Raw genomic sequence first — 16219 nt, forward strand, 5'->3', positions numbered from 1 at the left:
CTGCCCCATTCCCAGTATTGTCTGTGAGGGGAGTCAGCTAACAAGATGCACTGTACCCTAAAAGCACACAGAAATCTGACAGGGCAATAGCTTAAGGAAATCCATCAATCTAAACAGTGCTTTGTGATTTGGGGCAAGGATGACCAGGACGCACATTCAGGGAGCCCAATCTTATGGGGTTGGTAGGATGACTGCCGGTGGGGTTGACAGTCATGGAATCAAGTGCCACAGACTGAACTGAATGATTTTCAGATTTACTTCTCATTGATTCTGGAAATGGACGATTCTTCACTGGGCTTAAGACTCCACAGCTATAACCCGCTTTGCAGTGCAGTCTCTAATGTGCCTTTTCAGCCCAATGCCATGAACGTCCTGGATTCTGTCACTCTCTGTCTTCCTCTCAAGGAATTTCTACATGTACCAAAGGAGCCTCAATTTCTACATTTCTGAAATGAGCACCCAGGCTCCCTGAATAGGCAGGTGCGTCAACCCCCTTATACTGGGCATCAAACAGCTCCAGTTCCAACTAGTGGCTCACCTGACGTCTCTGTTCCCTCTTCACGTGGCTTCATCCTCTTGTAGTATCGCAGGGGATTGCGCCACAGGTCCTTACATAGGATCTGTCAGGGGACTCAATCGGGAAAGGCCTCATCAGGGCTCAGAAAGGTGACCCAAGCAGCTGGGAACACACGGGGTCATTTCTCATGTTTCCCAGTGAGGACTCACCTCAGCAATCTTGCTAGATCCTGCGAAGTTGTGGTCAGAGATCCAGTTGAAGAAGTAAAGGCTGCTGTTGTGGTGTCTGCGGCGATAGGCCTCCACTTCATAATCGGATACCACTCAACTGGAGTGGAATGAGAGGCCCTGTATTCTACAGAGACAGGAGTTTATGTGGAAAGGGGGCTGGATCACGTTGGCAATGATCCACCCACCGTCTTCCTTCCACTACCCATCCTGGGAGCCACCTGTCACCTGTGATGTTCACCAGCTATTCCTGGGTAATCACTTTATTCCGGAAGTAGGGGTTACTCCAAAAGAACAACATGATCTTGCAGAGATGAACAGGATGCTTCTCTTCTTCCACCTGTCAGGACAAGGTGGAGAAAGCTTAAATACGTTTTCGGGTGAGGTGCTCACTCTTGCTTACAGGAATGAATTATTTCCCTTACCCTCCCCTGTTAAACCCTCTAGCCTCAGTCTTCCTGGCCTCACCTCCAGGCTGACCACATAGATCAGCATGTCTTCATTTTCGTCAGTGATCAGGGCTGACATCTTGGGGTGGTTTGCAATCTGATTTAGGTCCAAGAGACTTTATACACGATGGAAGGGAAAGCGACGAGCAACATGGAAAAAGGCCTAAGAGCACCCAGAGGCTGGGGTAGGGGATTTCTCAGATCTGCTTCCATGTATGATCTCCTTTCGCCTCCCCCTCCCCGTAAACTAAGGCCTCCTGTGTTCACAGAGGGTGTATGATTCTGAGGCTGACTGCACTGACATGAGGAGGCGCGATTTGCAGAGACTTGCTGGTGTCTGAGGAGTGGCAGAATCTGCTTATAGCCGAAGACGCCCAGTCCCAGATCGGACTAGCAAGGGGCAGCAATCACACTCCCTTAAAAATAGCTTGATTCACCGAAAAACCTCTTCTGGTCTGAACTCGCTTCTGCTCTTCAAAAAGATGCCCCAAAGGTCTGCTGCTCGGCATCACCAAGGGTTTCTCTGCCGCTTGCAGGATAATAGTACCCACGCCTGCTCTGGCTTTCCACAGCCACATTTGTCCGTGGCAACTCCCCTTTGTTCCCCAAAGAGTCACATCGACGCCGAGCTGCCCAAAGGTCACTTACACTTCCCCGAGAGCACCTCTCCACTAGAAAGGCCGAAGAAACACTGAGAAGGATACAACACTGGCGCAGAAGACAGGCACGCTCTGGATGACGGCGCCTCTGCGGTCTAGGTTGGGCTTGCGCCTCCGATCCATCTTTTCCCGCTGCCGAGAAAAGGCCTTCCTGGCTTGGGCATTAACCGGCTCCAGCTCCACCTGAACGGCCAGCAGCTCCTCCAGTGCAGACTCTGGGGTCATGGGCCCAGGGCCAGGCTGTGCCCGCTGGGCCTCCTCCTGCCGCTCCACGAGGCCCTCCTCCTCCGCCACCACCTCCACCTCCGCCATTATGTCATCCAACAGCAGCACCGCCTCCTCCCCCAAAGCCGCCTGCTCACTCTCCACCCCGGCCGCCCCCTCCTGTACAGCCTCCATCCTGAAGGCGGTGCCCTCCTCGGCACTCGCACGCACCAAGGCCTGTGCTGCCCGACCCACGCCACAGGAACCCTGCCGCAGCCTCTATGGCACCCGGTAGCTCAGCGAGCCCTCAGGGCGCATGCGCCGGGCTTCCAGGCGCCCCCTAAGGGACTGAGCGCGAAGGGCCAAGGGGCCGCACCCAGGCCGACTTCCTCCAGTCGTGGCCAATCAATGGGAGGGCGATGGGAGTCTCCCTGGGCGGCACAGCCACTGGCGGGCCTGCATCTCCAGCCCCCCTACCCCCCGCATTCCCTGCCCAAGCCTCCTCCGAGAAGCCCTTGGAGCTTGGGCGGGGTATCTAGGCATCCAGGCACACGCGGGCTGCGTGGCCTTTGGAATTGTGGGCATGGCAGCCCTGTGCCCTGACATCCTCAGTGTGGCAAGCCATGAACATCTCTATGTGTCACGAACACAGGAAACATCTCTCTTCGTTAGGCAGGCCAGGTAGATGGTACGGAAGTAATACCGCAGATCCAGAGAACTCTCTCTGGTTGCTGGGGCTAGGGCGGCAGGGGTGTCCTGGGGGAAGTGATCGGGGCGGGCACGTGGGAGGAAAGTCGCCTGCCTGTGCTGAGGTGGAATTGATCTGCTGTAGAGGCCAGAGCCCCGGCACACACTCTCACAGGTCGAGGCAAATAGAGGCTCCGAGTACCATGCTTCCTCCCTGAGGATGCTGTACTCCAAGGAGCATTCCAAAGGGCATCTTGTCCTATGCCCTGGGCACACCAGAGGCCAGCCGCCAAGGTTGGCCATTGTCGGCCTGCGCGCACGCTGTTGTGCACTGCCTTGACGACCCAGAGGCTCCCGCACCCGCAGCAGCGGCTGCGGTGCCTGTTGGTGGGGCTCTGGAAGCCCAGGGCCGGGGCCTCTGGCTCCCGAGCTCCTGTGGGCAGTTGAGCCTGCTGGGGACCGGAGCCCTTTGGCCGGTGCGGGATCTGCGGGTCCAGCGGAGCTCCTCAGGAAACCTGGGTCCACATAGGTGTGGGACTAGGTTCTCAGCAGGGCGACGCCCGTGGGTCTTTCAGGGAGCGGGTCTGCTGGGGAGCGGGCCCCCAGCGCCTACGGGTGGGGGGCATGGGCTGGGCTGGGCTGCGCAGGCCCGGGGTCTGTGGGAGCACCCAGGAGAAAACCGTGTTCAGGCTGGAGGCAATGCTGGAGAGGACGGCCGGGGTACAGAGCAAGGAGGCGGCCTTGGAAGAGGAGGCGGTGCTGAAGGGGGAAGACATCATGGCTGAGGTGGAGGTGGTGGTTGAGGTGGAGCCCGACGTGGGGTGGCAGAAGGAGGGCCAGCGGGCACAGCCTGGCCCTGGACCGAGCACACCAGGGCCGTCAATGGACTCGCTGGAGGTCCTTCACTTGGAGCTGGGCTCCGTGAATGCCCCAGGCCACAGAGCATCTCCGCCTTGTGGGCCAGAGCCATATCCTTGCGGCTGCCGATTGGGGATGGCTGGCAGCAGGGGATAGTCATCGGGCTTCGGGGGGTATGGGGGCTCTTTGGGGGGAGGAGCCAGGTGTGAGGCACGTGAGGTCAGCCAGGAGGCAGAGGATGGGGGACAGCGTGGGAGCCGAGGCCACGTTCCTGCAGCTGTGAGGGCAGCTCGCTTGTAGCAGCCCTGGGAGCACGTGGTAGAGAAGGGGAGCCAAGGCCAGCACTGACAAGGGAGAATCGCGGCGCCAAGCTTCCTTTGCGCACAGCCCAAATTCGAAGGACACGTTTCCCTGGGAACGTCCCTGGAGGACCGGGAATCTGTATGCCATTACCAGCCATTGAACCTCCCCTGCTCTCGGTGCCTGTTTCCAGCAGGCTCACCTCAGAAACACAAGGTGCTTAAGACGGGTTCGCGGTGCATGGGGCTGCCGACCACCTCACGGCGGGCACCAGCTCCGCAGATACGCATTCTTCCAACTGCAGGCGCTGCACTCAAAGGGGTGTAGGCCCTGAGCCTATATAACTTCCTTTGGACCCACGCAATTCCCTTGGAGAGCGCCAGGCACGACCCTGCTGTCGCTTCTAACTACAAGGCTTCCCTCAAGTGGACAGGACCACCCCTCAGGGAGACTAGGATAAGAGGACACCGCACACCCGGACATCAGCGGAGCATGTCCAGCACCCAGCACACAAAGTCCTCCTGCATCTCAGAAACCCAGAGAAGCAGCTGCCTCACACCACCCTCTGACCCTTGCGTGCCTCAGCTGCAACCACCTGCCCACTTTTTCTGCCTCCCGTCTCTGGTCAGCCCAGGCTTTCTTGGCCGGGGTCCACCCACTCCTAAAACCACCACAGTTGTGGCGTTGCCTCCTCTCCAGACAGAGATAGAGGGCCAACAATGAAGGGTGACTGGCCAAATATTTGGGAGATGGCCCTTTTCCACATTTTCTGTGTTCTTGGGAAATTGCAAGGCGTCACGAGGCTTGCCCACCCAACCCTCTGGAGAGTTCTTGCGCAGAGGTAGATTGTTTGGCACACGAGATGTTGGTGTGGGTCAGAAAGCATGCGGAAGTCCTGCTTTGCTACATGATGGATTTGCAGGTCAGGCTGGGGAGCCTGGGTCTGTGGGAGGAGTCCAGTGTCTGAGTCAGTTTGAGGTCCCCCTGGGACCAGGGTTGTCTCAGTGGGAGAGGTGGGATGGGGAAACTCATCGTTCACTACAGCTAGTAGGCCACCTCAGCCCAGCTAGTTGACATGGTCCCATTGAATCCATCCTCTTTCTCCTTGGTCCGGCTGGTGGAGGAACTCAACCATCCCGGTTACTGGTGGCAGGATGATTTCCTTTCATCCCAACCTTTATTTCCACGGTGGAATCATCATGAAGGAGCACTTTGTTGGCATCCTCGGTAAGGAATGTCTCCCAGCATGGTAGGGGAGCTGGTGTGTGGGAGGGTGGGACTGGCATGAACCTTCCTGACTCCTCTCCCTGCAGGCTACAGGGTGTCTCATTCCACTGCAGTCCAGCGGTTCTGGGATCACAAAGGTCAAGCCTCCAGCTGCAGGCAGTACACCTCCTACCTGAGCTTATTCAGCTGTTTGGCTGAACATGACTGCCCGGGTTTTGGCAGGATTGCTGAGGTGGGGTTCGCCGTGGGGCATCATGGGAAAGGACCTAGCTGGTCATTCCTTGGTCTCTGGGGAATTGGCTTTAAACTGTCACCTGAACTGTCCTGGACCCACTTCTACAGTCCCCTAGATCATCAGCCAGGGCCTATGGCTCAGTCCATTGCAGTTCTATCCCATGGAGAGAGGGTCAGCCTTAGAGGTGGAATAGAGAGGAGGCCAGGCGAGCAGGCCAGGGCTGGGAAGGGCTGGGAACTAAGAGGCCTTTTGATCTGGATCTGGGCCCCACATCGAGAACCCAAGGATCCTGGCGGAGACTGCAGTGAGCAATCCCAGACAATCCATGGGTTGGGGGAGATAGACCCATCAGGGACATGTAACACCCACATTTCAGGGTTGGGGCCCCTTAAGTCACTATGATGCATATATGGCTAAAGTCAGTGGGTGACAAGCAGGGCTAAAGGGATAGCTGTCTCATCATCACTCGCCAGCTCCCTTCCCTGCGGTAAGACCTGCTACCACCTGGGGCTTATTTTGAGGTCAACCAGGGCCCCCTCCCTCTCCACGAGGATGTCCACCTGAGGCCCACTTCGGTCTATGTCCTTTCACAGTGTTTCTCCCTGGCCAGTCATGTTTTTTTTACATGACCCTGGCTGCCTTGACATGTGTTATCCTCTCTGCCTTCCTCACTCCCGGTGCCCTGCCTTCCCATATAAGTTAGTCCACCTCACACAGAATGTGGAGGACCACACTGGGCTCCAGTGTGAGGCAATGTTTTATTTTCTTCAGGTACATGTGTTTTAGGGCTACCTCCCGGGCTGGGAATGTGAAGAGATTGCCAAATGGCTGGGGACCTTCAGTGTGTGTCCAGGGAGGGAACCTGGCTGGTAATTAAGGCCCACCTGAGTAATGGTATGGACATCCAGTGTCAGTTATCTTGATAAAGACCTGCTTTCTTACATCACCTACTATTAGTATAAAAGTTAATTTCGTTATTGAAAAAACAAATCTGTGTATGAAGAAATATAATTTGTTCATAATTGTATGGAAAAAACTGCTGACTAATCCATTTTCCATTACAATTCTTATGGGAGACTTGAAGTATTTAGCAAGTTTTAAGATGCATTTTTATTCTTCTACTCCTGCAGTTTTTATGATCATTTTTGTAATATAAGGACATGGCCTCTAGAAAGTTTTGGAGGGACTTTCAGATTCTTTTATGCTAGATAGTTGTAAATTTTGAATTGTTTTCCCCTGTGGTTCTTTTCAGATTACTGTTTTTACTTTATATGGGGGGTGTTAAATTCATTTTCTTATTTGCCCCTTGTGGAAATTGTAGGTCTGGGGAAAAGGAAGGAAATAATAGGCTAAATATATGTAAATTATGTGCTGTAAACAGAAGCTTAGCTCACAGACAGTAGTTGATTTGTCTGGCCGCAGTTGTTTTGTCATCTCTTATATACTTACAACTACCTATTTATGGGCTATCTGCTAATGACTATTTAAAAAAATCTGTTTCAGCAGCAATGGCCTAAAAATGCAAGTAGGCATTTAATTGAAAACTACTCAGTTTCCCATTCAATCAAATTATGGGTTAAAGAGTGCCAGTAAACACATGGGGTAATCATGAAACCTGGTAGTCCATGTTGGGACCACAGGCTAAAAGTGATATCCTGAAATCCAGAATACAGATGGCTGAGGGGGAAAAGCAGCTGCTATTTCATAACATAATACTTAGTTACATTAAGAAAAGTATGGCTGAAGATGACATTTTCACAGGTTTAGTGTGTCAATTCAGAAAAATTAAGCATATAATTCTGAGATGCCTGGCTTTTTATTTATACTATATTACTATTTTTAAAAATCGTGTACATTTTAATTCTAATTTTTCTGCACTTAAGAAATATGCATCAGTAATTGTTAGTATGTTAGCTCCATTAGCTACAGAAGAAATTCCAAAAGAATTGAATAATGCCATTTAGATGTTTCAAATAGAAAATTAAATTTAAAAACAGTTTGGATTTTTAATCAATCATTGCAAACAAAATAAAGCTGTTGAAATTCTCTTGTGCCAGAAATAAAACATTGAACAATGTGTGATAAATGATTTTTAATGTTCAGTTAAAAAGCTAAACATTGGTGATAACTTTTATTGGTGACAACAAGAAGCAACTTTGGAAAAGCTTGCAAGTAACTTTATTTAAAAATCAATATAAAATTAAAAGAAATGCATTTTCTAGAAAAGAACTATGTATAATTATTGTTAAGAAACACATTAATTCATATAAGTATGTTCCAGAATCGTTATTCTGCCTACTATTTCTAATATTTAAATAATAAATTTAAAGAAGTTGTTTTTCTCTGTTGCTTCAAGATATACAATTGTGGTTTTAAATTTTTCAAGGGATTTCATTTTCAAAAATATTTGGAAGGTAACTATTTTATAGATCCAACCATACAGTAAAAACAATTTGCCTGTAAGGAAATAATATATTAAATAATAAATGGTTTTGTATATGTTAGTACTCTTTTATCCTAAAAAAGTTTCCATTGGAACAATAAAGGTTTTAGTCACCCTAATTTTACTAAATATCATTAGATAGTCCTGTGGATTGATGGGAAAAAATTATCATTCCTTACATTCTTGAGTACACTCAGTAATTATTATTTTAATAGTTGACAAGCTAATGAACAAAAGTTGGATCCTAATGTGGTTTTGATTTATATCCCCGGATTACTAATGAGTTCAAGCATCTAGCCATTTTTCATTGGTCAGTTGACTTTCCTCTTTTCTAAAAAGGATCTAATTATGTACCTGTACTGCTTTCTTCTACTGGGCTAGATTGTATATATTTTTTCCTGTACATTTGTATGAGTTATTTTGATTATTTTGGATAGTGGTAATTTTATTTATATTTTTCTTAGTGATGATCTGGAGTTTTACAAACACCCAAGATAGTTTTTAGAATTTATCATCTGAAGATTTTCCAAAAGCTAACTCAGAAGTCATTTGAGGCCATAATGCTAACTTCAAATGAAAAAATTATTTTGCCATTTTAGCAAAACATACTTTAAAGACACTAATTAGAAAGCACTGAAGTGCTCACTTCTATCTTTTTAATAAAACTTGCATTTAAATAGTCATTTCAACAAAATCCTTTACCCTTACAGTAAGAACCAATTATTAAATGTTGATTACCTAGCTCCTGGATGATTGTCTAAATATTTCACAATTGTCATTTTGGTAATAATCACTTAGCATACTTGCGAGAATTACTGGTTCTCCAGGTCTCATTCCAGGTGATTGAAGCAGGATTTTGAAGGAAAATAGCTATAAGTTTCTGGGTATATGTTTTATTTATGACCCATGTAATTATTTGAGGATGTTTGTGAAACTCTGATCTGACACATAAGAGAAAGTAAAACAACAACAAAAAAACCAAAAACAGAACAACAACCATAAAAAAAATAAGCCCCACACAAAGAATATCAAGCCAGGAGTCAGGAATAAATATGATATCTTTTCATAACTGCAGCCTTCTCAATTCATATGGCCCTATCTTCTTTTTCATTCTTGGTAAATACTACTCCAACTGTCTAGCACTTCATGGTAGTAATTAACCTGTTAGTTTGCAATTTAGCAAAATATGTGAAACCTATTTCTGAACATTTTCTTTAGGATCATTTTTCTAGCTATACAACATGGGTCAGTTAATGCTATGTATGGCTATAAAATAGCAGTATTTAACAAAAATATTTGACCACTGTGGCCAAATTATCTTCTGTAATGATCCACTGCTACTAAGATTACATTGACATTTTGGAGACTGTACTGACATTTTGAATATTATATACTCAAGGAAGATTGGAAAGCGTCTTCAGATGTCATTGTCTATAATGATAAGAGTTAATACTCGTATTAACTTTCAAATTTTTCTATGTTAAAGCATGCGTGCAGGTATTGGATGAACAGGTAGGCCACAGAAGCATGGCTGTGGTTAAAGTTGTAAAAGTTTTGGCAAAATTGTGCACACCAACATCTCCACAGAAAATTTAGATTTTGGCTCAGCTAGGAGATGTTGAAGAAAATTATATTTTTTATTCTTAATGATTCCCCAGCTGGTTCTTAAAGGCAGATAGCACAATATTTTGGAAAGAGGTAGTTTTGCAATCTGAAATTAGACTTTAAGAGGAGTTAATGATTTTGAGAGTCAAATTTCAGATGTATGAAGTGGGGTCTGAAATATCTAGTACCTGTGTGTGTAGTTATAAAGATCATATAATAACAATTGATTCTATTTGCCTTGTACTTTTCTGTAAAACAAAGACATAATTTAATTGTGTTACTTAGTATAGATTTGTGTGGGCATTTTAAAGGATAATTTATCTCATCATAAATAAAATGGTAATACTGGCAGAGAATGGTACTTACTCCAACATTGACATTGCAGAGCTCCAGCTGTTCTGTAGAGAAACTGGCATGAATTGAAAAAAAAAAAAAACTGGACGACTGAAGGTTACTTAGGGGCCACTCTTCATTTACTAAGACTATGTAATTCTCAGAGAGGACACACAACCTGTGAAGAGTTGGATGTAAATGATGAAGAGTCATTGAGAAAAGGCTGCCTCAAGGATCATCCTCTACATTTCTAGCTTGAAATACATGGTATTTGGTGCTGTGAATCTGAAATAGTGGAATACTGTAGGAGGAAACATGTTTTGGGGATGATAAGGAAGGTCTGGTTTTGGTATGTGGAGATGTAAGGCATGCAGTTGGATATGCCAAGTCTGAAGGTAGAACAAAGATCTGGCCTGAAGTTGAGAATTTCCTAATGGTCAGCATAGAAAGGGTGTTGTAGCCTTGAGAAAACCCAAGAGGATCCATGACTGAGATCTGAACAACTCCAACACCTGTAGATTTAGTAAAGATGCCAACAAACTACACGCCAAGTTCATATTGAATGTAATAGGAATAGACAAACAACTTAGTGAGAGGCATTCAGGCAACTAGCATTTAGCTAGCTATTAGGTAGCAAATTTTGGAAAAACATAAAATGTATAAAGAATCTTTGATCAGGTTTCCAAATATACAAAATAAAAACCACTTACATGTTAGAAGACAATATACAAAATGATATTATGTTAATGGTACTATTTAATGCTAATAGACAAAAATGAAAATTATTCTGAATTAAATCAATAGACAATATATTTTCTATCACTGTCTTTTCTTCTCAATTTGTGTGTTGTTTTAATTCACTAAGCAATGACTCCTCTTAATTCCACTACTTTTTATTTAACACTGCATTTTTTTTTCATATGTGCAATATTACGCTGCCCAATAGAGAGGAAATGCAGAATTTGGTCTATTATATCAGAAACAGCTTAGTTTTTCAGCTTTGGGCTTGTGCGGTGTGGTTAATTTAAAGGTTCTCATCAGGCTTTGATTTTTGTAGTTTCTGTAATCACTTCTCCAAAATAAACAATGTCTGAAACTAATGACTACAATAAAATTAAAATTATGCTGGCTTTTAAGATAATTATGTTTATGTAAATTTGATGCTTTTTTTGGGGGGTGTGGGGTGGTGGAGACAAAGCTTTTGTCTTGTGACCCAGGCTGTAATGCAGTGACGTGATCTTGGCTCACTGCAACCTCCGCCTCTCGGGTTCAACCGATTCTCCTGCCTCAGCCCACCAAATAGCTAAGATTACAGGAACCTGCCACCACGCCCAGCTAATTTTTGAATATTTAGTAGAGATGGGGTTTCACCATGTTGACCAGGCTGGTCTTGAACTTCTGACATCTGGTAATCCACCAGCCTTGGCCCCCCAAAGTGTGGGGATTACAGGCGTGAGCCACCCCACCTGGCCTTCAAATTATGTTTTCATACCCACTTACTTCCACAATTGTTTGGAACTATCTGCATGTTCTCCTCGGGGGTGGGGGGATGGAAACAGTATCAGAGTTCTTGAAAAATTTATGAAAGAGAGAATGACAATACTATACAAGGTTTAACCTATTCACAATACTGTATTTACTGAATAAAAACATTACTTTTAAAATTCTACTATTGACTAAATAAATAAAATACATTCTTTCAATCACCCTAAAATGTGTGTACATGAATAGAATAGAAGAAGGGTTCTAATACATAAACAAATAAATGAGGCTGGGCATGGTGGCTCATGCTGTAAGCCCAGCAGTTTGGCAGGCAAAAGTGGGTGGATCACATGAGGTCAGGAGTTGGAGACCAGCCTGGCAAATATGGTGAAACCCAGTCTTGACTAAAGATACAAAAATTAGCTGCACATGGTGGCATGCACCTGTAATCCCAACTCCTCAGAAGGCTGAGGCAGGGGAATTGCTTGAAGCTGGGAGGCAGAGGTTGAGGTTGAGCCAAGATCCTGCCACTTCACTCCAGCCTGGGTGACAGAGCAATACTCCTCAAAACACACACAGACACCCCAAAAAAACTAAAAAATGAAAATAAAAATTTTGTACTCACAGTTCAACTCACATATCTAACAGAAAACAAAAAGTACTTTAAAACAAAGTTTCCACAAAAGGCAAATAAAACAAATTTAACACCTTGCATATAAAATTAAAATAATAAACTGAAGAGAACTATACGGAAAAAAAAAACAAAATTTCAAGTAAGTACTCTAAAAGAAGCTGAAAGTCACTCAAAACTTTTCTGGCTCCCATGTCTCTACAGTGCAAACATGATCATAAAATTTCCCAGGGGCAGAAAAATCAAAATGTATCTTAAAACTCAATAAACACTTCAAGTCTCACATAAGAATTGTAACGGAAAATGGACGGGTCTGCAGTATTTCTATACAAATCTGAACAAACACTATTTCTTTGTACTCATCGTTTCACTATTCCAAGAAAATAACTTCCATATTAATATGAGGGGATGTGACAAAGCAGGTCTTCATCATGATAAGTAACACTGGGTGTCCACACCACTACTCAGGTGGGCCTTAATTCCCAGCCAGGTTCCCTCCCTGGACACACAATGAAGGGCTCATCCATTTTGCAATCTCTTCACATTTCCTCCCCTGTGAGCCCAGTGTGGTTCTCCAGATTCCCTGTGTAGCGGCCTCTCTTGTCTGGTGGGGCAGGGTGGGGCAGAGAAGTGTGAGTGATGATGGCAGAGAGCAGAAAGCATCTCAGGGAAGCCTGGGATCATTGTAACAAAAAATGATGGGCGTGGGACAGCCCATCAAGGAAAACATAGGGGCCTTGGGAGGATATCTGCGTGGAGGGTGAGAGGGCCCTGGTTGAGCCCAAACTGAGCCCCAAGTGGTAGCCGGCCTCAGGCCTCAGCCGGTGAGGGATGATGAGACAGCTACCACTTGAGTCTTGCTTCTCACCCACTGATCTTAGACACTTACTCCTCTTAGGCGGCTTAAGGTGCCCCAATCCTAAAATGTGGGTGTTCCAGTTCTTTGATGGCCATTTCTCCGCCAGCCCATGGATGGCGTGGGATTGCTCACTGCAGTCACCTCCCTGAGGCTTGAATTCTCCATGTGGGGCACAACTCCAGGAATAAACAGCCTCTCAGTCCCCAGCCCTAGACTGCTCACCTGGCCTCCTCTCTGTTCACTCTCTAATGGCCTCCCTCCCTGGAGAAGTACTGCAGGGGATTGAGCTACAGGCTCTGCCTGATGATCTAGGGGACTGAAGAAGTGGGTACTGGTTAGTTCAGGTCATGGCTGAAAGCCAATTCCCCAGAGGCCAAGGAATGACCAGCAAGATCCTTTCCCATGATGCCCTACCTGGCGCTCACCTCAGCAATCCTGCCAGAACCTGGGCAGTCATGCTCAGCCAACCAGCTGAAGAAGGTCAGGTAGGAGCTGTACGGCCTGCAGCTGGAGGCTTGACCTTCCTGATCCCACAACCACTAGACTGCAGTGGAATGAGACATCCCGTATCCTGCAGAGAGAGGAGTCAGGAAGGTTCATGCCAGACCTACCCTCCCACACACCAGCTCCCCTACTATGCAGGGAGGTGCTCCTTACCGAGGATGCCAAAGCAATACTCTTGAATGATCACTTCACTGTGGAAGTAAAGATTGTGATAAAAGGAAAACTTCATCCTGCCACCGGTACCCGGGATAGTTGCTTTCCTCCCCTTCCCTGGCCAAGAAGGAGAAAGGGAATGTACTCAAAGGACCATTTCATGTAGCTGGGGTGAGGTGACCTGTTAGCTGGGGTGAAGCATGTGTTTCTCCTTCCCAACTCTCTCATTGAGACACCCCCGGGTCCCAGGGGTACCTCAACCTGACCCAGACACCAGACCCCTCCCGAAGACTCAGGCTCCTTAGCCTGACCTGCAAATCCATCACGTACGTAGCTTAGCAGGACTTCATCATCATTTGTGATCCCGGCCAACATCTGGGTGTGCCGCACAATCTGCCTCTGGTCAAGGAGCCGCCAGATGATTGGGTGGGCGTGCAAGGAAACACCCTGCAACTTTGCAAGAGCACGGAGAGTGTGGGGCAGGGCACCTTCCCTTCCAGGCCCTCTGTCTCTGTCTGGCGTGGAGGGCACCATCAGAGCTGTGGTGGTCTTGGTGGTGGGTGGAGGCAGGCCCAGACAACCTGCTCTGACCAGGGGCTGGCACTGAAGAAGTGGGCAGGGATTGGGGGCGGGGTGTTGTTGTGTGAGGCGACTACTTGCTCGGCGTTTCCGAGCTGCAGGAGTCCCTCCTGTGCTGGGTGCTGGACAGGCTCTGCTGCTGTCTGCGTGTGTGGTCTCTCCTTCTCCTGGTCTCCCTGAGGGGTGCACGTGTCCACCCCAGGCAACCGCTGTGGGTAGAAGTAGCTACGGGGCTGTGCCTGGCTCTCCCCATGGAGCTCGAGTGGTTTCAAGGGAGCTTATATATACTCAGGGCCTAAACATCTTTGGGTGCAGTGCTGGCACAGGGAAGAAATTGTGTCTGGGGAGATAGTGCCTGCCTTGCGTAGGACAGCAGCCCCGTGCACAGTGATACCGAGTCTTGAGCACCTTGTGTTTCTGGGGTGAGCTTGCTGGACACAGGCAAGGGGAGCAGGGAAGTTCCATGGCTGGCATGGGCATGCAGACTCCCCTTCCTCCAGGGACTTTCCCAGTGAATCGTATCCTTCAACTTTCTGCTGTTATGAAGGGTCCTTGGCGCTGCTATTCTCCCTTGTGAGTGCTGTGCTTGGCTTCCTGTCCCTACCCCATGCCCTCAGGGCACATGCAATTAAGCTGCGCTACTATCTGCATGAGTCTGTTCTCGGCTCCCCTTGTTGTCCCCCATGCCCTGAATCCTGGCTGACCGCCAGTGCCTACCACCTTGTTTCCCCCCACCTCCGCTCCCGGGAGCTCGGCACCCATCCCCTGCTGCCAACCATCCCGAATTGGAAGCTGCAAGGATATGGCTCTGGCCCAGAAGCCAGGGATGCCCTGCGGCCTGGGACATTCATGTAACAGAGCTCCAAGTGAAGGACGTCCAGCGAGTCTGTTGCTGGCAGGGGCGTATTGGGGCCAGGGCCAGGCTGTGCCTGCAGGTCCTCCTGCTGTGGCTCCACATTGGCCTCCTCCTTGGCCACCACCTCCATCTCTGCAATGATGTCATCCCCCACTAGCATGCCTCTTCCCCCAGGGTTGCCTTCCTGCTCTGTGCACAGGCCATCCTCTCCTGCACAGCCTGCAGCCTTAACATGGTGCCCTCCTTGAGGCTCCAACAGAGCAAAGCCTGTGCCTCCCATCCCACCCCCCCCCGGCACCCCTCGACTCTGGGGGCAACTCCAGGAGAGGCCTGCGGGCCTTGCCCTGCTGAGAACCACATCCTACACCTATGTGGAACAGGGTTCCTGGGGAGCCCCACAGAGCCCTTAGCCTGTCACACTCACAATGGGGCTCAGATACCCAGCAGGGTTAGCTGCGCACAGCAGCCGTGGAGTCGGATGCCAAGGCCCTGGCTTCCAGAGCCCCGCTAGCAGGCACCACGGCCACCCCTGCACTTGTGAGAGCCTCTGAACCAGCAAAGCAGTGCACATGGATCACTGCATTGGCGACCATGGCGGTAGGCCTCCCGTGTGCCCAGGGCACAGGATGAGAAGTCCTTTGGAATGCCCCTGTGAGTACAGCATCCTCAGGGAGGAACCATGGAACTCGGAGTATGTATTTGCCTAGACCTGACAGAATCCTTGCAGGGTTTCAGCTTCTGGTGCAGATGAATTCCACCTCAGCAACGTACCAGTCGACTTTAGTCCCACGCACCCGCCCTGCCCCAATCCCCCCGAGTCACCGCCGCTGCCCTCGCCCCAGCGGGCAGCTCTGGTCCCTCTCTCTCCCCTCTGGATCTGCAATATTCAGTACCATCAGCCTAGCCTGACTAATGAAGTGAGATGTTTCATGTGTTCCCTGTGGGTTAATTAATGTCTTGCCACACTCAGGATGCCAGTTAGGGTGCAGGTCTTCCATGCCCACAATTCCAAAGGGCTCACAGTTCGCCTGTGCCTTAATCCACCGCCGCCCGCCACATGGCACAAGCGGGGTCTCAGAAGAGTTACCACGAGATGATGGAGCTGCAGGCCAGCCGGGGCTGGGCGCCTCAGGACACGCCCACAGCCTTCGCAGTAACTGGCTGACGCCCACCGCCTTCGCAATGATTGGTCACTGGAGGTAGGCGGGATTTCCGGGCACGGCTTCTGGCATCCTTCCCTCTCAGGGTAGCTCCAGCTGTCCTTCCCGCAGTTGGCCTTGTGGTGTTCCGAAGCCGGTTCCGTACGGCCTGAGGGCCAGGCGAACCTCAGGCTCTTTGTCCTACTAAAAAGCGCAGGTATTTTGTGTTTCTCTGGACAGCTGGGTCTCTCGGCAAGAATAGAAAGCAAAGG

At 48.5% G+C, this 16219-nt stretch overlaps 1 pseudogene; it reads right to left on the bottom strand.

Moving 5' to 3' along the window:
- Positions 1-1600: 1600 nt before the first annotated feature.
- Positions 1601-2374, bottom strand: LOC129395516 (testis-specific Y-encoded protein 2-like; annotated as a pseudogene).
- Between the last annotated feature and the right edge of the window lie 13845 nt (positions 2375-16219).

The sequence above is a fragment of the Pan paniscus genome, chromosome Y (assembly GCF_029289425.2).
Source record: "Pan paniscus chromosome Y, NHGRI_mPanPan1-v2.0_pri, whole genome shotgun sequence".
NCBI lineage: Eukaryota > Metazoa > Chordata > Mammalia > Primates > Hominidae > Pan > Pan paniscus.